Raw genomic sequence first — 24,126 nt, forward strand, 5'->3', positions numbered from 1 at the left:
CAGGCCCGGCCAGTCGGCTCAGGCAGGGGGGGGGGGTGGTCCTCTGCCTCGGTCCGGTGCCCTGGAAGCGCCACAGTGTGTCCAGGGGGACTGCACGTGTGAGCAGCAGCAAACAAGCAGTCTCCAAGAAGCACGGCTGGCTTGATGGTCCGTCGTCATGGTGCAGGTGAGTAGACTGGGCTGCAGTGGTGTGTGTCCTCTGTTGCGTTTTGTGCGCGCGGCGGTGATGTCTCTGGCGGTCGAGCGGGCCCGGGTAGCGGTGACCGGCGTACTTGGATGCGGCCGAGGCGGGGTCCAGTGACGCAGCTGGGGTACGCCCCTTGTGACGTGGCCGGGGCACGGCCTCTGTGACGTGGCTGGGATGCGCCCCTGTGACGCATCTCGGGCGCAACTTCTAAGATGCTGGGGTTACGGAGGCCGCGGCTGTAAGTCCAGAGGGGACGCAGTTCCTGGGGCTGTGGGCAAGTGCATCCGGAGTACCGGGCGGTGCTCGTTGGGCCATGGGGGCGGTGTATTCGGCCAGGTGGTGTAGTCGCCGGGTGTGCAAATGCCGGGGCACTGTCGCAGGGGCGTAGTTACAGCTGGCAGTCTGGGAGGTGAGGCACCTGGCAGGCCACGTGGAGGACCTGCTGACCCTGGGGGTCTGGGGGCGGTACTGAATCGGGGAAGTGGCCAGAAGTATTTATGGAAGGCCATGGAAAGAACCAGGTGCTTTCAGACCCATAATACTGCTAGGACATGCAGTCGCCAGGGCAGCAGGTGTAGGTGCAGCGATCACCTCTGCAGCAGCTCACTGAGAAGCCCTATGTAAGAGTGACCCAACAACGACCACGTAGTGACGCAGGAGGTGGTCGTGTGGGTGAAAAGGTCCAGTCAGAGGAGTTCCAGCAGACTGGATGAGTCTCCAGCCCCTAAGGAGGATCCTTTGGTTGAGAGATGTCCCCCACGGTACCATTCAGTTACTCGTCACTGGTAAATGATCTTTGTGAAAGTTCGCTCGGTGATGTAGTCTTCCCCCTATCTCTCCCAAATTTCTGTTAGGGAAAGAAATGTACCTCTAAGGCCTAGCGCAAGGAGTGTGCAATTTGCTACCAAATTCCTATGAGAAAAGACTGTGCCAACCATGCATTCAGCAGATGGTAGAAGAGACATCAGACGTTGCGTCCAGGTTGAGGGAGACTTTTATGGCAGAGGTTAGCGAATCAGATCCCTTTCCCAGTAAAGTGCCCGTAAAGAAAGAAGGCCCAGGTCCCCAGTGTCGGATAGTGGTATTGACTCAGGAAATTGTGTCAGCTTCATCTGCTTCGACTTCATCGGAGGCCCGGTCAAGCCGTTCCCGGTCAACCGGGTGAACAAGCTGGTAAAGGCCGTCAATAATAATGGGGATTGTAGAGCACCGGCCTGAGAAGTTCATGCAGGATGTGATATTCAGGGGTTTGGATCAGAGAACTTGCAGATCTTTTCCACGGAACGATAAAGTCCATTCTCTTATTTTGCGTGAATGGAAGAGACCAGAAGGGAAAGGTTCCCTACCTCTGGCCTTCAAAAGAAGGTACCCATTTGAAGAATCTGCCTCATCCTCATGGGATAAAGCCCCGAAGCTGGATGCAGCAGTCACTAAGGCATCCAGAAAAGCCTCACTACCATTTGAGGACATGAGAAATTTAAACGACCCACTAGATAGGAAAGCAGATACCTTTCTAAAGGGCGCTTGGGAGATGTCGGATGGGTCCCTTTGGCCGGCGGTGGCTGCCACCTGTACTGCCAGGTCTTTAATGGTCTGGTTGGACCAGTTTGAAACCCAACTGAAGGACAGAGTTTCCAGGGAATTTATCCTGACTTCTATTCCCATGATCCAGGGAGCTGCAGCTTTTTTGTCTGACGCGTGGTGGACTCAGTCAGGCTAGCCACAAGGGCTGAGGCCTTTTCTAATGCAGCACGAAGGGCCTTGTGGCTAAAATGTTGGCCTGGTGACATCCAGGCCAAATCAAAGCTTTGCACCATCCCGTGTGAAGGAGAACACTTGTTCGGGCCAGTGTTGGGCGAAGTCTTGGAGAAAGCAGGGGGCAAGAAAAAGAAGTTTCCTAGCCTGTCGGGTCCTTCCTACGGACGTTCCTTCAAAAGGAAGCGGTTCAGCCGTAGAAAGTAGTCTAGAGATAAAAGTAAATGGGGCGACGGGAAAAAGAAATGTAGAGGATAGAGTACGTTTGGTTCTTCCCAGGATCATAGGAAACCGCCCAGTTGACTGCCAGCCCAGGTTGGGGGGAGGCTTTTTGCCTTCTACCCAACCTGGTCAGAGATTTCGGATAGTGTATGGATACATAATGTCATCAGTGCAGGACTAAAATTAGAGTTCTGGGTAATACCTCAGGACAGGTTTATGGTAACTCCCACTCATTCCTCACCAGCCGAACAACAGGCTCTAGAGTTGGAAGTCCGGGAACTATGGCACAAGGCGGTCTTGGTAGTGTCACGTCGCCATCGGATACAGGGACTGCTGTTCCTGCTTCGGCCACTAGGAGGCACCAGACTGGCAAGTCGCCGTCAGACCCGAGCTCTGCTATACCGGTCTCGGCCTCTGGGAGGCACCGGACTGTCATGTCACGGTCAAACTCGGGGACGGCTGTTCCTGCCTCGACCACTGGGAGGCGCCGTGGTCCGCCCGTGGGTACTGCTAACAGGGAGGAGGCTCCTCCGCAGGCATCTGGCGGCCGCAGGCTGCGCTTCTCTGTCGGTCATGAAGGGGTTGGTGCATCACCATCTGGCCTGGTCCTGGGGGCGGTCCTAATGACGTCATCAGACCGTGAACCTGTGAGGGATGATCTGATCCCTCAAATACCTTGGGGCTGGTCTTGCAGGCTGCCAGATATAGTCTTGGTTTCCCCAGTGTGCTAGTTTATTTGCTATCTTTGATTCTGAACTTTGCCTGGATTTCTGACTCTGCTCCTGCCTGACGATTTTGTACCTCTGCCGCCCTCCCGGTTTATGACTCTGACCTTGACCTGGATTTGACTGCTATTGTCTGCCATTTTTGTACCTCTGCTGCCCGCCTGGTTTAGACTTGGATTCCTGACTACGCTTTTGGTCCCGTTTTTTAACCCCTTTCCAGCGACCGTCCTGCTCTGGTCTGCTGCTCTTATTCAGACAGCTACCTCCTGGGCTCTGCTGTAAATCCTGATCCCTGTATAGGGGTAAAGGGTATCGGGGTTGCTCAGGGTGCTGTCTTACTGCAGCCCAGACTCGCAGACGGACGTCACAGGTAGAGGTTCCTGTGTCAGAAAGAGGTAGGGGGTTCTACTCCCCCCTCTTCCTGATTAAAAAACCGGACTGTTCCTTTTGGACCATTTTTAATCTGAAAGGTCTGAATAAATTCTTGATGGTAGGTCCCTTTAAAATGGAGTCTGTGAGGTCTGCAATAAAGTTGCACTTCAAAGATTGCTTCATGGTAGTGTTCGATCTTAAAGATGCATACTTCCACATGCCTATACTGTAGATGCAGATCACCAGCAGTTCCTTAGGGTAGCAGTTTCACTGGGGGGATGTGGTAAAACTTTTCTAGTTTAGAGCCCTCCCGTTTGGTCTTGCCATTGTTCCATGGGTCTTTACCGAAGTGATCGCAGAGGTCATGGCACATCTCCATGAGCAGTATGTCTTGGTGGTCCCCTATCTAGATGACTTTTTAATTGTAGGCAGTTCGGTCTGGCACTGCAATACTCAATTGAAAGGGGTGAGGTCCACACTAGAAGAGTTGGGGTGGCTTGTGAATATCAAGAAGTCACGTTTACAGCCTCTAAAGTGCAGGAACTCCTGGGTCTTGTGCCGAACTCTGAGATTCAGGAATGACGATTACCGGTGTTTAAAGTAGACGGTGTTCAGCATCAGGTTCTGAAGCAGTGAACAATCCATCTATGTCCCTTCTAGGCTCACTCACTTCTTGTATTCTGGCTGTTAGCTGGGCCCAATTCCATACTAGGGCCTTACAGTGGGATGTTTTACATAACGACCGTCAGCTTGGAGGGTGCCTAGAAATGAAAATCTCTGTGTCCCCCCTCTACAATACAGTCCCTGCTTTGGTGGTTAGATTTGTCAGACTTGTCCAAAGGGGTTCCCTGGATAAACCATATCTCCTGGATTGTCACTACAGATGCTAGCCCCTCGGGTTGGGGGGCTCATTTGGGGAAAGTGTGGGTCCAAGGGATTTGGACTTGTAGTGAGCAGGCTGGTTCATCTAACCTAAAGGAGTTGTTGGCAGTAGAGCTAGCAATAAGATGGCTCTTATGTCCTTACAGGGTCAACATGTCAGAGTTCTTTCCAACAATCAGATGGCCGAAACTCATCTGCTGTCGTTAACCTCCCTGCACATAAGAGGAAAGGAGAACATCAAGGCTGATTTCCTAAGCTGCAAGGAGCTCAGACAGAATAGGTGTTGAATCTGACTGTCTAAAGCCAAATTGTGCAGATGTGGGGGTGTCCGGACATAGATCTCTTGCCAACAGAGAGAACAGGAGAGTGCATTGGTTCTTTTCTCTAAACCCCAGAGAAGGTCCACATGCAGCAGATGCTCTCTTGGTTCTTCGGGATTTCAAGCTGGCATATGCCTTTCCTCTGATAGCCCTGATTCCATTAGTATTGAGGAAGATACGGGAGGACAGGGCATGTGTTATTCTAATCGCCCCTTTTTGGCCCAAGAGGCAGTGGTTTTCCTGGCGGAAGATGTCCATCACCAATCCATGGGTTCTCACGTAACTCTCAGACCTCCTCTCCCAGGGACCGATTTTCCATCCACGAGTGTCCAACATATCTGGCGGCATGGAATTTGAGAGGGTGCTGTTAAGAGGGAAAGAGTTTTCTCATAGCCTGGTGAACACTTTACTTAAAAGTGGGAAAGCATCCACTACAAAAAAAATACTCCAGAACCTGGAACAAGTTTCTATCAGTATCAGGAGTGGAGGTTGGAGGAAAGGTTCAGATAGGCCAGGTGTTGGAGTTCCTACAAAAGGGCCTAGAGATGGGTCTAGCCACGAACACCCTCAATGTTAAGGTGTCAGTGCTAGGGGCCCTGTATAATTGTAATCTAGCAGGCAATTATTGGATATCTAGGTTTATCAGAGCATCGGCTAGGTTTAGGCCCATCCTTAGACAGAAGTTAATGCCTTGGGATTTGGTGCTAACAGCATTGACAGAATCTCCATTCGAATCCATTGAGGTAGCCCCAATAAAAATTCTTTCTCTCAAAACGGCCCTTTTGGTTGCACTGACATTAGCCCGTAGGGTTAGGAAATCCAGGCCCTATCTAGACAGCCACCTTATACCCATTTTAGGGAAGACAGGGTTATTTTAAAGCCAGATCCCTTGTATTTACCATAGGTAGCGTCTAAGTTCCACAGACTGCTGGAGATAGTTCTTCCTTCCTTCTGTGGCAACCACGGAAATCAAAAGGAGAAGCTCAATGTGCTAGATGTTAGGAGGTACCTACTTAGTTATATTTCAATGACTGACCCTTGGAAGAAAGAAAATTCCTTATTTGTCTCCTTTCAGGGAATTAGGAAGGGCTTAGAGTCTCCAAGAGCACCTTAGCTAGGTGGGTCAGGGAAGCAATTTCTTTGGCCTATACAGCGAGTGGTGTTGCCGTTCCGGAGGGTCTGAATGAGCCTTTGAAACATCCTGGGCTGAGAGATCGTAGGTGTTGATTGAGAAGATATGTAAGGCGGCTACATGGTCTTCTCCCTCCACGTTTTTCAAATATAGACTTGATATGGGTGTCTCCGATCTCACATTTGGGAGAAGGGTGCTTCATGCGGTGGTCCCTCCCTAATTTCGTTATATCTCTGTAATTCTCTTGTGTTGCTGTCATGGGAGGCCGAATAAATGCTTAGTTACTTACCAGTAACTGTGTTTTTCGTAGCCCATGACAGCACCCTTATATTCCCTCCCTTCATGTGTGGGTGTGCGCTTCTTTGGGCTTTAAGCACAGGCACGTGTGGAAAGTTATGTTCTGTACAAAATGATGTATGTATTGCTACTAGTCTGGGAGGTCTTCTCATGCTCTGTAATCCGACTGATGCCGGAGAGAAGTGCCGCCCTTTTAAGTCTGTAGGTTTCCTGTCCCTGAAGGGTGGATTCCCTACCTCGTGGTGCTGTCATGGGCTCCGAAAAAAACATTACTGGTAAGTAACTAAGCATTTTGTAATGAAATTTATATTTTTACTCAAATTAGTTGATGCAAAAATGAGTGCACACCAAAAGCTACTACATCTAGCGTTTTCTATGGCCTCCATGACTTTTAAGCACAGCTCCAAGTCTTTCTAAGCATGGAATGAACAATTTGGTGACGTAATGCACAATCTATCCTTTTTCCCTTCATTATCTACCAATGTCCTTTTTTTGGGACGCCTAATCTTTTGCTTCTAGCAACTAAGATTTTATAATTAGGTCCAATTTTTTGTGTTGTGTTTGTAAAATGAATGTTTTCAAAACCGGAAATCATGTCACTGTCGTTTTTAATTGAATATTCTTCCACCCAGAGAGCTTTCAAAGCACCTATTTTCGAGGTTTTTTTCAAAATTAGGATCATAAGCTGAAATTATTTAAAATCACAGTTCTGTGATCACAAAGTTATTAGAACTATTGTTTATACTTGAAGGAAGGTATATAATGCAATGGCATTGATGTAGATTTACCAAGGCCTGAGTTATATTCAAGTGAAATTGCCGTCCCATTTTTGGGACATTGGCAGAATGCACTATCTATTTTCGATATTTTTTTTTTACATGGAAATTTTTGTTTGATTCACTAGTTTTTATACATAACCCTAAATCATTTACAACTGATATGGCAGGCAGAGGTCTTTTAGTTTCATTTCTTCCTTCTTACCAGATAGTCTGGAAGTCCCTCACCCCTCCACCCCCCTTCCCCAGTACCTTTCTGACTATATATGCTTTGTGAAACCTGATATCTCAGCTTTACTGGAGACACTCAGGAGAACAGACCCTGTAACTTGCTGGCTTGTCAGACATTGTTTACGATCACATCACAGTATATCAGGTTGGTATTTTATGTTTTTATTCATCACAGTTGTTTAATTAGCTTGTTTTATGAATGGATAGTGAAATGTGAAATATATTTATATATATATTTAAAATAATAATATACATTTTTATCTATAGTTTTCTAAATGTTACTATACTAATTTTTGTTTTTGTTGTATCAGCAGTAAGAACATGGCATATCTATATAAAAAAGGACTTACTGTTGATGAAATACTAGGTTATCTTGAGGAATTAGATGACCAAGAAGAGGAAGTTTCTGATGTTGAAGTAGTGATTGTGCCCCCTGACCCCGATGAGGCAACTGATGAGGAAGATTTTCAGGAAAATGAGCTTCTTGCTCATGAATTGAATGATGTAGCAGGAACGTTGGAGGTATTGCACACTTCAACAGAAATTGAAGAGGCTCCTGAGGTGGCATCAACTGAGAATTTACCATCCACCTCAGCTGGAACTTCAAGTACCAGTAGCAGAAAACGACCAAGGAATCAAACTTCAGAACCAGTTGTGAGCAAGAAAAAAAAAAACGCAACAGAAATATTACAATGTGCAGCAACTCCAAAATGGAAAAAATGTCAACCAACATATGAAAGCAGTGCGGACCATGATACGTCCAAAATAAGCAATATTTGTGACCTTTTAGAAAAGAAAAATGAAGTATTTGAAGAGTTTTTTTCCCATGATGTTATGGATATTATTTTGACCCAAAGCATGCTATATGCAAACCAAAAAAATAAACCCTCCTTTTCCATCAGCGAGGAAGAATTACAAGTTTTCTTAGGCATATTATTACTGTCTGGATATCATTCTCTCCCCGAAGAGGACATGTACTGGGAACAAGCTCAAGATGTGGGCGTTCCATTGGTGTACAAAGCAATGTCAAAGAACCGTTTTAGGGAAATTAAAAAATATATACACCTAAATGACAATTCTAAAATTGACAAGTCTGACAAGATGTACAAAGTTAGTTTATTCTTTGAAGTACTGGGGAAAGAATTCCTGAAATTTGGTGTATTCCACCAGGAACTTTCCTTAGATGAAATGATGGTCCGCTACTATGGCAAACACCCTACAAAAATGTACATGCGAGGTAAGCCAATAAAATTCGGCTACAAAATTTGGTGTCTGTGCAGTTCCAATGGCTACCTCTGCAAATTTGTGCCATACTGTGGCAAGTCTGACAAAGAGGAAGGACCGTTAGGCTTGAGAGTAATTTCACAACTTACAAATGTAATTCCTAATTCCCAGTCATTCAGTTACAAGTTATTTTTTGACAATTTCTTTACAAGTATTGATGCTCTGGTGATGCTGAAAAACAAAAACATCCAAGCTACTGGCACTATCAGAGAAAATCGCACAAAACAGTGTCCTCTTATGCCAAGCAAGGAGATTGAAAAACAAAAGGAAAGAGGATTTTGTGATTACCGGTTTGATAAAGCAAATAACATTCTTGTGGTGAAATGGAAGGATAATAAGGTTGTCACGTTTGGCACGAACTTCAGCACAATAGAGCCTTTGTCAACAGCTCGTAGGTACTCTCAAAAACAGAAAAAACATGTCCAAATCTCAATGCCGCTGATGGCTCAGGAATATAATTCCCACATGGGGGGAGTTGATTTATTGGACGAACAAATCACCTTGTACCGTGTCAGAATCCGTTCCAAAAAGTGGTGGTGGCCTCTTTTCACTCAAATGATAGACATCGCCGTTGTCAACACCTGGAGGGCATATCAAAAGGCAAATCCAGAAGAAAGTGTGCCACTGCTAAGTGTAAGGAGGAGGATTGCATTGGCCTATTTAAGCAAAAGCACACAATCAACCCCAAAGCGATGTGGACCTCAACGGAGTAAACTATTAGGTGGCCGAGTTAGTGATGACATCAGATTTGATCCTGGTAATCATTTGATAGAGCCAATTGCTACACAAAGAAGGTGTGCTCTATGTAAGAAAAAAACAACCAGAATTTGCAAACGGTGTGATGTTCCCCTTCATGCTAAGTGTTTTGCTGTATTCCATTCCCCTAACTGAGTTATTTGGAGAATTTTGTAATATAATATTTTGAAAAAAAGTGCGTAAACATATTGTTTGCATAATAGTTTGTAAGCAAAAAAATAAAGTTGAACAAGTTCTATCTCTTCTGAGTTTTTGCTATCACTTTCTGCCAATGTCCCAAAATTGGGACGCCCTTTTCTGAAAAATCCGTACTTGTAAAAATTTGGCAAATTATGTTTCTGATTCATTAGGACCCAAATCATTAAAAATCTGTCATTTAAAAAAAAAAAAAAATGAAAATTGCTAATTTGGCAAGTAATGGGTTAAAGAATGAGCTCTCTTAGAGGCTGGATGGAGAGTGATGACAGCTTGTCTCTTCAGAATTCCCCATAGGTGTTTGGTGGAGTTCAGATCAGGAGACAATTGTCCACTGAATCACTTTCACGTGTCTCAGAAATGAAACAGTGGCCTAACGTGTGTTTTGGATCATTGTCACGTTGGAGAAGTGCAGGTCTACCAAGAGCACGGAGTGATGGCAGCATTTTCTTTCACTGTGGAGCAGAACATCTGTGAATTCATGATGCCATCAATGAAACGTAGCTCCTGACATCAGCAGCGCTCATGCAGCTTCACGTAAGGACACTGCCACCACCATGTATAATGTAGGTACCATGTATTTCTCATTGTATTTCTCGCCTTTGCAATGTCATACAGTTTTGAAGTCATCAGTTCCAAAAAACATTTATTTTGGTCTCACTCCAGAGTATAGAGTCCCAGGAGTCTTCATATTTATTGTTTTATGGGCTGATAACGTCCCCAATGCGGAGACTTAAGGTTCTGACCGTGCAGCCCACATATTGCAGAGGGCAAGCTTCACACCGTATGATGTCTGACGTGTGGAGCTACAACTAATGAGACGTCCAATATTATATAATTATGTTTAGTAGATGAAACCTTTTTGCTTTGGGCACATACTTGCACAAACCACGTTTACAGTTGTGCTTGAAAGTTTACATACCCCGGCAGAATTGTTGCTTTCTTGGCCTTTTTTCAGAAAATATGAATAACACCAAAACATTTTCTCCACTCATGGTTAGTGCTTGGGTGAAGCTATTTATTGTCAAACTACTGTGTTTTCTGTTTTTACATCATGACATCCCAAAGCTTCCAAATGACCCTGATCAAAAGTTCACACACCCCATTTCTCCATACCGTGTATTGTCCCCTCTAACATCAGTGGCAATTTGAAGTCTTTTTTGGTAGTTGTGGATGAGGTTCTTTTTTTTCTCAGATGGTAAAGCTGCCCACTCTTCTTGGAAAAAAAATCCTCCAGTTCCTGTAAATTCCTGGGCTGTCTAGCATGAACTGTGCGCTTGAGATCTCCCCAGAGTGGCTCAATGATATTGAGGTCAGGAGACTGAGTTGGCCACTCCAGAACCTTCACTTTGTTCTGCTGTAGCCAATGACAGGTCGACTTGGCCTTGTGTTTTGGATCGTTGTCATTTTGGAAAGTCCAAGTATGTCCCATACGCAGCTTCCAGGCTGATGAATGCTAATTTGCCTCCAGTATTTGCTGATAACGTGCCATATTCATCTTTCCTTCAACTTCAACCAAGTTTCCTGTGCCTTTGTAGCTCACACATCCCCAAAACATCAGCGATCCACCTCCGTGCTTTACAGTAGGAATGGTGTTCCTTTCATCATAGGCTTTGTTGACATTTCTCCAAATGTAACGTTTATGGTTGTGCCCGAAAAAGCTCAGTTTTGTCTCATCACTCCAAATTACCATGTTCCAGAAGTTTTGAGGCTTGTCTATGTTTTGCGTATTGTAGGCGAGATACTTGTGACATTTGCACAGTAATGACTTTCTTCTGACATCTCGACCATGCAGCCCATTTTTCTCCAAGTGCCTCCTTAATGTGCATCTTGAAACAGCCACGCTGCTAGTTTCAGAGAGTCCAGTATTTCAGCTGATGTTAAATGTGGGCTTTTCTTTGCATCCCAATTTTCCTGGCAGTTGTGGCTGAATTTTTTTGCTGGTCTACCTGACTGTGGTTTTGTTTTTGCAGAGCCTCTGATTTTCCTTTTATTAATCATAGTTTGAACGCTGCTGACTGGCATTATCCACTCCTTGGATATCTTTTGTATCCCTTTCCTGCTTTATACACTTCAACTACCTTTTCCCGTAGATCCGTTAATTCTTTTGCTTTCCCCATTACTCACAATCCAGAAATGTCAGTGGCTGGAAGAAAGATGCAAGAGTCTGTCTGGATCCCAGAAACTCACTCACTTTTAATGCACACACACTGATTACAAGCAATCGGGTGACAGGTGAGGATGTTACCTTTAGTAGCCATTCACACCCATTCGTGTCACCTTCTGTGCATGTTATCAGGCCAATATTACCACGGTATGTGAACTTTTGATCATGGTCATTTGGATGTTTTGGGTTGTCATTATGATTTAAAAAGAGAAAACAGTAGTTTGACAATAAATGGCTTCACCCAACCACTAACCATGAGTGGAGAAAAAAGTCTGGTGTTATCATTCATATTCTCTGAAAAAAGGCCAAGAAAGCAAAAATTCTGCCGGAGTATGTAAACTTTTGAGCACAACTGTAGGTCTACCACATTCAATTAAACCTGTAGTATTTGTCACCCACGTGTCAGTTGGCTTTCTTGTTGAGAGATATAAGCTAGGAGAAATAATGTTACCGGTAATAATGTGTCACGCTGTGACTGTCTTTGGTAAGGAAGAGGAGCCTCAAACTGTCCCTGGAACCCTAATTATCACTGTCCCGGGTACTTTTTAAGGAAGAAAGGCCTGAGGTCTCCAACCTTTTTGTGCTCCTGTTAACCCCTGATCTGTCCCCTCCCCCACCCAATGAGGCCTGGGAATGAAATATAACGTAAACAAGACACAAAGGCAAAGCAGGGATAACAGAAAGCAACAAACGTAAAAACTCACCAAAGGTGTATAGGGAAGGATAGGAATGTACCAACTAAATGTGAATAAGACTATGAGGAATGCATACACCCAAAAACAGCACAGAACTATCTCCAGTAGCAACTATGAACTTCTATTCAGCACAGTGTCTCCAAGACAGAGAGGGTCTGGCCAGATTTTATAGGGAGAGGTAATAACCCGATTAGAAGCAGCTTCAAATGGAGCTGCTTTCTGACCAGCATAGAAAGGGTCGTTAACCTCTAAAGCACTAAAGGAAACCAAATCCATTTAAGATGGGACACAAGCACACAGGCTAAATGGAAGATCTGCGATTCACAACACAGTGTTCTTCTAACCCCAGATCTCCCAGGAGGACATGGCACACTCATGACATAATGTCCCTCTTAGCAATGAAGGAACAACCAGGTTTCAAAATCTCTGCTTGATCCTCATTAGTGTGTAAAATAGGTGTTGGAATATGTTTGGTGGAACAACTCCATTCCTTTCTATGAGTGTTCACTTGCTAGATTTGTGTGCTATTTACAAGGTTAAGAAAAAAATACCCCCCAGAGGCTCACACAGGGAGAGCATGTGACTGTATTTTCTGGGGGTTTTTTTGTGTCTGTGTATGAGAGAAGTAGCCTGCTGTAGATGCTGCACAGATAGAGACACACAAATGATTTATTCCTGAGCTTATCATATATTGTTCCTGAATAAAGAAGCTCTCTTGTCACACTCTTGGAGAGTGTCCTGAATAATCCGCTGCCAACAGGTTATGGGCCCAGAGTGACACAGAACCCCAGAGTAACACAGCAACAGAAGCCCAGATCAAAAGCAGCACAGAGCAACAGAGAAGATGTCCACTAACAGCAATCCTGTCAAGTTCTCAGTGCTAAGCCTCACTAACCAGAACTACCAGTCCTGGAAATTCAAGGTGAAGATGCTGCTCATAAGAGAAGGTATGTAGCATAGTAATATAGTTATTAAGGTTGAAGGAAGACTTTAAGTCCATCTAGTTCACCCCATATCCTATCCTAACTTGCCCTAACATGTCGATCCAGAGGAAGGCAAAAAAAACCCATGTGGCAAACAGTAAGCTTCACATTGGGGAAAAAAATTTCGTCCCGACTCCACATACAGCAATCAGACTAGCTCCCTGGATCAACGCAACACTAAGGAATCTAGTGTATATACCCTGTAATATTATACTTTCCAAGAAAGGCATCCAGTCCCTTCTTACATTTTATTAGGGAATCACTCATTACAACATCATATGGCAGAGAGTTCCATAGTCTCACTGCTCTTACAGTAAAGAATCCGCGTCTGTGAGTGTTCTTAAACCTTCTTTCCTCCAGACGTAGAGGATGCCCCCTTGTCCCCGGCACAGGTCTAAGAGTAAAAAGATCATTAGAAAGGTCTTTGTACTGTCCCCGCATATATTTACACATTGTAATAATATCACCCCTAAGAATAACCCCAAGTGTAATAACCTGTCTTGGTATTGCAGACCCCCCAGTTCCCTAATAACCTTGGTCGCTCTTCTCTGCACCCGCTCCAGTTCAGCTATGTCTTTCTTATACACCGGAGACCAGAACTGTACACAGTATTCTAAGTGTGGTCGCACTAGTGACTTGTATAGAGGTAAAATTATGTTCTCCTCCTGAGCATCTATGCCTCTTTTAATGCATCCCATTATTTTATTTGCCTTTGCAGCAGCTGCCTGACACTGGCCACTAAATGTGAGTTTGTCGTCCACCCATACACCCAGGTCTTTTTCAGTGACTGTTTTGCCCAGTGTTTTACAATTAAGCACATAATTATACATCTTGTTCGTTCTACCCAAGTGCATGACCTTACATTTATCCCCATTAAAGCTCATTTGCCATTTATCAGCCCAAGCTTCTAGTTTACATAAATCCTCCAGTAATATAAAATTGTCCTCTATTGATTACCCTGCAGAGTTTAGTGTCACATGCAAATATGGAAATTCTACTCTCTATGCCCCCTACAAGGTCATTAATAAATATGTTAAAAAGAAGCGGGCCCAATACTGACCCCTGTGGTACCCCACTGCTAATCGTGACCCAGTCCGAGTGTGCTCCATTAATAACCACCCTTTGTTTCCTATCCCTGAGCCAGCTCTTAACCCACCTACACATATTTTCCCCTATCCCCATTGTTCTCATTTTATGTATCAACCTTTTGTGTGGCACTGTATCAAAAGCTTTTGAAAATTCCATGTACACCACGTCCACTGCGTTCCCTTGGTCCAGTCCGGTACTTACCTCTTCATAAAAGCTTATCAGATTAGTCTGACAGGAACGGTGCCTTGTAAACCCATGTTGATATTGGGTCATGAGTAGAGTTGAGCGATACCGTCCGATACTTCAAAGTATCGGATCGGAATGGATCGGCCGATCTTAAAAAAAAAAGTATCGGTATCGCCGATTCCGATACCGGAAGTCCCATTCAAGTCTATGGGACTTCCGGTATCGGAATAAGAAAAATCCTGTTTTTCCCTTGTACAGCCTCTCTGGGGTCTGTACGGGCCTTTCGGGGGGGCTGTGCCGGCCTGCCAGGGGGTCTGTGCAGGCTCCGGTGGTCTGTGCCGGCCTGCCGGGGGGCTGTGCCGGCCTGCCAGGGGGGCTGTGCAGGCTCCGGTGGGCTGTGCCGGCCTGCCGGGGGGCTGTGCCGGCCTGCCGGGGGGCTGTGCAGGCTCCGGGGGGCTGTGCCAGCCTGCCGGGGGGCTGTGCAGGCTTCGGGGGTCTGTGCAGGCATCGTCCGATGGGACTACAAGTCCCATCGGGCGATGCCTGCTACCATGACAGTGATTGACACATTAGCCAATGATGGGACAGTAGTAGTCCCATCATCCGGCTAATGTGTTGAATGTAAAAAAAAAAAAAAAAAATTACATGCTACATACATACAACATGCATACTACATACATGCTACATTCATACTACATACTACATACATGCTACATTCATACTACATATATACTACATGCAACATACATACTACATATATACTACATGCATGCAACATGCATACTACATATATACTACATGCAACATACATACTACATATATACTACATGCAACATACATACATATATACTACATGCATGCAACATGCATACTACATATATACTACATGCATGCAACATACATACTACATATATACTACATGCTACATACATACTACATATATGCTACATACATACTACATATATACTACATGCATGCTACATACATACTGCATGCTACATACATACCACATACATACTACATACATACTACATGCTACATACATACTACATATATACTACATGCATGCTACATACATACTGCATGCTACATACATACTACATACATACTACATACATACTACATGCTACATACATACTACATATATACTACATGCATGCTACATACATACTGCATGCTACATACATACCACATACATACTACATACATACTACATGCTACATACATACTACATATATACTACATACATACTACATACATACTACATGCTACATACATACTACATATATACTACATGCATGCTACATACATGCTACATACATACTACATATATACTACATGCATGCTACATACATACTGCATGCTACATGCATGCTACATACATACTACATACATACTACATGCTACATACATACCACATATATACTACATACATACTACATACAATACATTCATACAATACATACATAGACATACAGTACATATAACATAGAGTAACATACTTACCAATACTTGTCACATTGTTCCCCGAAGCCATTGTCTTTTACGGAATAAATATTAACATAACATAAACCACAAAAATACTCACCCACGATCCGAAGCAGTCCACGAGTGTGTCCCACGACGATCTTGGGTAGAGAACTGCAGCATCAGCTGTTGCTGCCGTTCTCTACGGGCTGCAGGAATCCAATGACGGAAGGTAGGTATCCTTCCGCACTGTATTCCTCCGCCACTTAAAAAAAAAAAAAAAGTCCCTAGTCTCACTTTATGCCATTGCTGTGTGGGAAATTCCCACGCAGCAATGGCATAAAGTGAGACTAGGGACTTTTTTTTTTTTTAAGTGGCGGAGGAATACAGTGCGGAAGGATACCTACCTTCCGTCATTGGATTCCTGCAGCCCGTAGAGAACGGCAGCAACAGCTGATGCTGCAGTTCTCTACCCAAGATCGTCGTGGGACACACTCGTGGACTGCTTCGGATCGTGGGTGAGTATTTTTGTGGTTTGTTATGTTAATATTTATTCCGTAAAAGACAATGGCTTCGGGGAACAATGTGACAAGTATTGGTAAGTATGTTACTCTGTTATATGTACTGTATGTCTATGTATGTATTGTATGAATGTATTGTATGTAGTATGTATGTAGTATATATGTGGTATGTATGTAGCATGTAGTATGTATGTAGTATGTATGTAGCATGCATGTAGCATGCAGTATGTATGTAGCATGCATGTAGTATATATGTAGTATGTATGTAGCATGTAGTATGTATGTAGCATGCATGTAGTATATATGTAGTATGTATGTAGCATGCATGTAGTATATATGTAGTATGTATGTAGTATGTAGTATGTATGTAGTATGTATGTGGTATGTATGTAGCATGCATGTAGTATGTATGTAGTATATATGTGGTATGTATGTAGCATGTAGTATGTATGTAGCATGCAGTATGTATGTAGCATGCATGTAGTATATATGTAGTATGTATGTAGCATATATGTAGTATGTATGTAGCATGTAGCATGCATGTAGTATATATGTAGTATGTATGTAGCATATATGTAGTATGTATGTAGTATATATGTAGTATGTATGTAGCATGTAGTATGTATGTAGAATGCATGTAGTATATATGTAGTATGTATGTAGCATGTAGTATGTATGTAGCATGCATGTAGTATGTATGTAGTATGTATGTAGTATATATGTAGTATGTATGCAGCATGTATGTATGTAGCATGCATGTAGTATATATGTAGTATGTATGTAGCATGTAGTATGTATGTAGCATGCATGTAGTATGTATGTAGTATGTATGTAGTATATATGTAGTATGTATGTAGCATGCATGTAGTATATATGTATGTATGTAGTATGTATGTAGTATATATGTGTTATGTATGTAGTATGTATGTAGAATGCATGTAGTATATATGTAGTATGTATGTAGCATGTAGTATGTATGTAGCATGCATGTAGTATGTATGTAGTATGTATGTAGTATATATGTAGTATGTATGCAGCATGTATGTATGTAGCATGCATGTAGTATATATGTAGTATGTATGTAGCATGTAGTATGTATGTAGCATGCATGTAGTATGTATGTAGTATGTATGTAGTATATATGTAGTATGTATGTAGCATGCATGTAGTATATATGTATGTATGTAGTATGTATGTAGTATATATGTGTTATGTATGTAGTATGTATGTAGTATGTATGTAGTATATATGTGGTATGTATGTAGTATGTATGTAGTATGTATGTAGCATGCATGTAGTATGTATGTAGTTTTTTTTTGTTTTTTTTTAACATTTAACACATTAGCCGGATGATGGGACTACTACTGTCCCATCATTGGCTAATGTGTCAATCACTGTCATGGTAGCAGGCATCGCCAGATGGGACTTGTAGTCCCATCGGACGATGCTTGCACAGACCCCCGGACATCAGCACAGCCCCCCGGCAGGCCGGCACAGACCCCCACAGGGTGCACAGCCCCCCGGCAGGCCGGTACAGACCCCCACAGGGTGCACAGACCACCGGCAGGCCGGCACAGCCCCCCGGCAGGCCGGTACAGACCCCCACAGGGTGCACAGACCACCGGCAGGCCGGCACAGCCCCCCGTCAGGCCGGTACAGACCCCGGGCAGTCCACACAGCCCCCCGGCAGGCCGGCAGAGACCCCCGGAAGGCCCGAAATGACGGCGCATCATGATGCGCACACACCGCGCATCATGATGACGTCAGGCTGTCAATCAACTTTGAACTTCCGATTCCGATGCCGACTTCCGATATTGAAAAAATATCGGAAGTCGGTATCGGAATTCCGATACAGCAAGTATCGGCCGATACCCGATACTTGCGGTATCGGAATGCTCAACACTAGTCATGAGGTTATTCTTCTACAGATACTCCAGTATAGTATCTCTTAGAAAACCCTCCAGGATTTTACCCACAATTTAGGTTAAACTTACTGGCCTATAATTTCCAAGTTCAGTTTTGTCCCCTTTTTGAATATTGGCACATTTGCTATACACCAGTCCTGTGGTACAGACCGTGTTATTGTGGAATCTTTAAAGATTAAAAATAATGGTCTATCTATGACTGTGCTTAATTCCTGCAGTACTCGGGGGGTGTATCCCATCCGGGCCCGGGGATTTGTCAATTTTAGTGATTTTTAGACACCGCCATACTTCCTGCTGGGTTAAGCAGGTGACATTTAAAGGTGAATTTTTGTTATCCCTGATCATGTTATCCGTCATGGGATTTTCCTGTGTAAATACTGTTGAAAAAGTCATTTAGCATATTGGCTTTTTCCTCATCCCCATCCACCATTTCACCGATACTATTTTTAAGGGGGTCAACACTATCATTTTTTAGTTTCTTACTATTTATGTAGTTAAAGAATATTTTGGGATTATTTTTACTTTCTCTGGCAATGAGCCTACTTGCTTTAATTCTCTACATGCTTTCTTTTTGTCCCTTATTGCGCCCCTTACAGCTCTATTTAGCCATAGTGGTTTCCTCCTATTTCTCGCATGTTTATTCCCATACGGTATATATTGTGTACAGGTCCTATTCAGGAGGATAATAAACGTCTCCCATTTTCTTTGTGTATTTTTATGTCTCAGGATATCGTCCCAGTTAATTGCACCAAGATCATCTCTCATCCGTTGGAAATTTGCCTTCCTGAAGTTTAGTTTCCTTGTAACCCCTCTACTACACATCTTATTAAAGGATACATGAAAACTTATCCTGTGATCACTGTTACCCAAGTGACCCTCAACCCTTACATTTGATCTGCGGTCTGGCCTGTTGGTTAATATTAGGTCTAGCAGTGCCCCCCCTCTTGTTGGGTCCTGAACCAGTTGTGAAAGGTAATTGTCTCTCATCGTTGTCAGACACCTATCACCTTTGCTGGAACTGCAGGTTCCGGTTCCCCAATGTATTTCGGGGTAGTTGAAGTCCCCCATAATAATGACTTCTCCTTGAGTTGCTGCTTCATCTATTTGCTTTATGAGGATATTCTCTGTTGCTTCCATTATTTTTGGAGACATATAACAAACCCCTATCAGTAATTGATTATTTTTCCCCCCTCCCCTTATCTCCACCCACAGGGACTCTACATTTTCATTAGATTCATATATATTATCACGAAGGATGGGTTTTAAGGATGATTTTACATATAAACACACGCCTCCCCCTCGCTTATTCGGTCATTTCTGAACAGACTATAGCCCTGTAAATTATTCCCCGGTCACGGCTCTCATCCAGCCATGTCTCAGATGTCCCCACCATGTCATAATTATGCTCCAACAACATTAACTCCAATTCCTCCATCTTGTTGGCGAGGCTTCTGGCATTAGTATACATGCACTTTATGTATCTCTCTGTACCTCTATTCTTTCTTAAATTATTAACTGTTCTAACCCCACCCCCCATGCCACCCCCACCCCCAATGTCATTATTTGTGCCCAGGTCTCTATCTGCACTGTCTTCCCCTCCTATAAAAGGAATACCCTCCCCCCCGTCCCTAGTTTAAACACTCCTCCAACCTTCTAGCCATTTTCTCCCCCAGCACAGCTGCACCCTCCCCATTGAGGTGCAGCCCGTCCCTAGCGTAGAACCTGTAGCCAACTGAGAAGTCGGCCCAGTTCTGCAGGAACCCAAACGCCTCCTTCCTACACCAATTCCTGAGCCACTTATTAACTTCCCTAATCTCCCGTTGCCTCTCTGGCGTGGCACGTGGTACAGGAAGTATTTTCAAAAATACCACCTTGGAGGTCCTTGCTTTAACCCCTTCACGACCAATGACGCCACATAGGCGTCATGAAACCTGGTTCAAATCTGACCAGTGACGCCTATGTGGCGTCATGACTTCAAAGCCCCCCTGCGGGTCGGGTGACCGGGGTCACTGAAAGGTCACCCGACCCGCAGATACAGGGGGCTTTGTAATTCACCACAGGGGGCGTGCCTTCGCCCCCACGTGGCTATGATCGCTCTGATTGGCTGTTAAAAGTGAAACAGCCAATCAGAGCGATAGTAATATTTCATCAATGAAAATTGATGAAATATTACAATCCAGCCATGTCCGATGCTGCTGTAGCATTGGACATGGCTGGAGACACCGATTCCACCCCCCCCACCGGCGATCGCCCCCCGCAACTGAATGACAGCGGCGATCTGCCGCCGCTGTCATCATCTGCCCCCCTCCCATTCCCTCTGCTCCCCGCCAGCCTCCGATCCCCCCCTCACCCCCCCGGTACCTCCGGTGTCCCCCCGTCCCTCCCGGTGTCCCTCGGGTCCGGGTGATGGGCGCCGCCATCTTTGAAAATGGCGGGCGCATGCGCAGTGCGCCTGCCCGAATCTGCCGGCTGCAGATTCCATTCTTTCATTTTGATCACTCTCACAGTGATCAAAATGAAAGAAAAAGTAAATAAACCCCCCGATTATCACCCCCATAGGTAGGCAGAACTAATAAAATAAAGATAATATTTTTTTTTTTTTTCCCATTAGGGTTAGGGTTGAAAAGAGGGTTAGGGTTAGGGTTGAAAAGAGGGTTAGGGTTAAAAAGAGGGTTAGGGTTAGGGTTGAAAAGAGGGTTAGGGTTGAAAAGAGGGTTAGGGTTAGGGTTGGAAAGAGGGTTAGGGTTGGAAAGAGGGTTAGGGTTAGGATTGGAAAGAGGGTTAGGGTTGGAAAGAGGGTTAGGGTTGGAAAGAGGGTTAGGGTTGGAAAGAGGGTTAGGGTTGGAAAGAGGGTTAGGGTTGGAATTAGGGTTAGGGTTGGAATTAGGGTTAGGCTTGTGGTTAGGGTTATGGTTAGGGTTGGGATTAGGGTTCGGGGTCTGTTGGGGTTAGGGTTATGGTTAGGGTTGGAATTAGGGTTAGGGATGTGTTGGGGTTAGGGCTGTGGTTAGGGGTGTGTTGGGGTTAGGGCTGGAGTTAGAATTGAGGGGTTTCCACTGTTTAGGCACATCAGGGGGTCACCAAACGCGACATGGTGCAACCATTGATTCCAGCCAATTTTGCTTTCAAAAAGTTAAACGGTGCTTCCTCCCTTCCAAGCCCCGACGTGTGCCCAAACAGTGGTTTACCCCAACATATGGGGTATCAGTGTACTCAGGAAAAATTGCACAACAACTTTGGGGGTCTAATTTTTCCTGGTACCCTTGGGAAAATAAAAAATTGGGGGCTAAAAAAATATTTTTGTGGAAAAATTTTTTTTTATAATTTTCACGTCTCTGCGTTATGTGCTTCTGTGAAGCACTTGGGGGTCCAAAGTGCTCACCAGGCATCTAGATAAGTTACTTGGGAGGTCTAGTTTCCAAAATGGGGTCACTTGTGGGGGGTTTCTATTGTTTAGGCACATCAGGGGCTCTGCAAACGTAATGACGACCGCAGACCATTCCATCAAAGTCTGCATTTCAAAACGCCACTACTTCCATTCCGAGCCCTTACGTGTGCCCAAACAATAGTTCCCCCCCATATATGGGGCACCAGCGTACTCAGGACAAACTGTACAACAACTTTTGGGGTCCAATTTATCCTGCTACCCTTGTGAAAAAAAAAATTGCTGGCTAAAAATCATTTTTTTTGAGGAAAAAAAAATATTTTTTATTTTCACGTCTCTGCGTTCTAAACTTCTGTGAAGCACTTGGGGGTTCAAGGTGCTTACCACACATCTAGATAAGTTCCTTAGGGGGTCTAGTTTCCAAAATGGGGTCACTTGTGGGGGGGTTCCACAGTTTAGGTACATCAGGGGTTCTGCAAATGTAACATGATGCCCGCAGACCATTCCATCAAAGTCAGCATTTCATAATGTCACTACTTCCCTTCCGAGCCCCGACGTGTACCCAAACAGTGGTCATCCTCCACATATGGGGTATCAGCGTACTCAGGACAAACTGGACAACAACTTTTGGGGTCCAATTTATCCTGCTACCCTTGTGAAAAAAAAAATTGCTAGCTAAAAATCATTTTTTTTTTAGGGAAAAAAAATATTTTTTATTTTCACTGCTCTGCGTTATAAACTTCTGTGAAGCACTTGGGGGTTCAAGGTGCTCACCACACATCTAGATAAGTTCCTTGGGGGGTCTAGTTTCCAAAATGGGGTCACTTGTGGGGGGTTCCACAGTTTAGGTACATCAGGGGTTCTGCAAATGTAACATGATGCCCGCAGACCATTCCATCAAAGTCAGCATTTCATAATGTCACTACTTCCCTTCCGAGCCCCGACGTGTACCCAAACAGTGGTCCCCACCCACATATGAGGTATCAGCGTACTCAGAACAAACTGGACAACAACTTTTGGGGCCAATTTATCCTGCTACCCCTGTGAAAAAAAAATTGCTGGCTAAAAATAATTTTTTTTTTGTGGAAAAAAAAATATTTTTTATTTTCACGGCTCTGCGTTATAAACTTCTGTGAAGCGCTTGGGGGTTCAAGGTGCTCACCACACATCTAGATAAGTTCCTTGGGGGGTCTAGTCTCCAAAATTGGGTCACTTGTGGGGGGGTTCCACAGTTTAGGTACATCAGGGGCTCTGCAAATGTAACATGACACCCGCAGACCATTCCATCAAAGTCAGCATTTCAAAATGTCACTACTTCCCTTCCGAGCCCCGACGTGTGCCCAAACAGTGGTTCCCCCCCACATGTGGGGTACCAGCGTACTCAGGACAAACTGGACAACAAATTTTGGGGTCTAATTTATCCTGGTACCCTTGTGAAAATAAAAAATTGCGCACTAAAAAATAATTTTTTGAGGGAAAAAAATTTTTTTTTATTTTCACGGCTCTGCGTCATAAACTTTTGTGAAGCACTTGAGGGTTCAAGGTGCTCACTACACATCTAGATAAGTTCCTTAGGGGGTCTAGTTTCCAAAATGGGGTCATTTGTGGGGGAGCTCCAATGTTTAGGCACACAGTGGCTCTCCAAACACAACATGGTGTCCGCTAACGATTGGAAGTAATTTGCATTTTAAAAAGTCAAATGGCGCTCCTTCCCTTCTGAGCCCTGCCGTGTGCCCAAACAGTGGTTCCCCCCCACATATGGGGTACCAGCGTACTCAGGACAAACTGGACAACAAGATTTGTGGTCCAATTTCTCCTGTTAGCCTTGTGAAAATTAAAAATAGTGTGCTAAAATTCATTTTTGAGGAAAAAAAATTATTTTTTATTTTCACTGCTCTGTGTTATAAACTTTTGTGAAGCACTTGGGGGTTCAAAGTGCTCCCTACACGTCTAGATAAGTTCCTTAGGGGGTCTAGTTTCCAAAATGGGGTCACTTGTGGGGGAGCTCCAATGTTTAGGTGCACAGGGGCTCTCCAAATGCGACATGGTGTCCGATAACGATTGGAGCTAATTTTCCATTCAAAAAGTCAAATGGTGCTCCTTGCCTTCCGGGCCATGCCGTGCACCCAAACAGTGGTTTATGACCACATATGAGGTATCTGTGCACTCAGGAGAAATTGCTCAACAAATTTTAGGATCCATTTTATCCTGTTGCCCATGTGAAAATGAAAAAACTGAGGCTAAAAGAAAATTTTTGTGAAAAAAAAAGTGTTTTTTTTTTTTACAGATCAATTTGTGAAGTACCTGGGGGTTCAAAGTGATCACTATGCATCTAGATAAGTTCATTGGGGGGTCTAGTTTCCAAAATGGGGTCACTTGTGGAGGAGCTCCAATGTTTATGCACACAGGGGCTCTCCAAACACGACATGGCAACCGCTAAATATTCCAGCATATTTTCCATTCAAAAAGTCAAATGGCGCTCCTTCCCTTCTGAGCCGTGCCGTGCGCCCAAACAGTGGTTTATGACCACATATGAGGTATCGTTGTACTCCGGAGAAATTGCCCAACAAATTT

This window comes from Dendrobates tinctorius, unplaced genomic scaffold (assembly GCF_039654945.1).
Source record: "Dendrobates tinctorius isolate UK_male_01 unplaced genomic scaffold, ASM3965494v1 ptg000180l, whole genome shotgun sequence".
Lineage (NCBI taxonomy): Eukaryota > Metazoa > Chordata > Amphibia > Anura > Dendrobatidae > Dendrobates > Dendrobates tinctorius.